The 563-nt window shown below is 56.5% G+C and overlaps 1 long non-coding RNA gene across 1 annotated transcript in view; it reads right to left on the minus strand.

Moving 5' to 3' along the window:
- The window catches only part of LOC107319531, a 3,943-nt gene extending 3,516 nt beyond the window's left edge, over positions 1-427 (minus strand). Inside the window, exon 1 of the long non-coding RNA XR_001557839.2 lies at positions 12-427. This is a non-coding gene — a long non-coding RNA (uncharacterized LOC107319531). The remainder of the gene's footprint in view (positions 1-11) is intronic.
- Positions 428-563: the final 136 nt, after the last annotated feature.

Below are 563 nucleotides of genomic sequence, written 5' to 3' on the forward strand. Positions count from 1 at the left end.
AAAATGGCGACCTCCAGATGCCTCGTTATGCCGCGTTATATCCCACAATGCACCATACCGGAAGCGACGCTACTGCGCATGACAAAAATGGCGACCTCCAGGTGCCTCGTTATGCCGCGTTATATCCCACAATGCTCCATACCGGAAGCGACGCTACTGCGCATGATCAAAATGGCGACCTCCAGATGCCGCGTTATGCCGCGTTATATCCCACAATCCACCTTGCCGGAAGTGACGCTATTTTTCAGTATGAAAATGGCGGCCGCGACGTGCCGGGAGACTGTGGGGCTTTATGGGGCTCTGTGGGGCTTCTATGGGGCACTGTGGGGCACTGTGGGGCTCTATGGGGCTCTCTAGGGCTTCTGTGGGGCACTGTGGAGCTTCTATGAAGCGCTGTTTATGTGTCTCTATGTGTCTGTACGGGGTTATGCGGGGCCTCCACCATCACCACCATCGTTCCCCTCACACCACCCACATCGCTGCCCCCCCCACCATTACCCCCATCTACCCCATTACCCCCATCACCCCCATTATCTCCATCACCCCATTATCACCATCACCCC

The sequence above is a fragment of the Coturnix japonica genome, chromosome 11, assembly GCF_001577835.2.
Source record: "Coturnix japonica isolate 7356 chromosome 11, Coturnix japonica 2.1, whole genome shotgun sequence".
NCBI classification, from domain to species: Eukaryota; Metazoa; Chordata; class Aves; order Galliformes; family Phasianidae; genus Coturnix; species Coturnix japonica.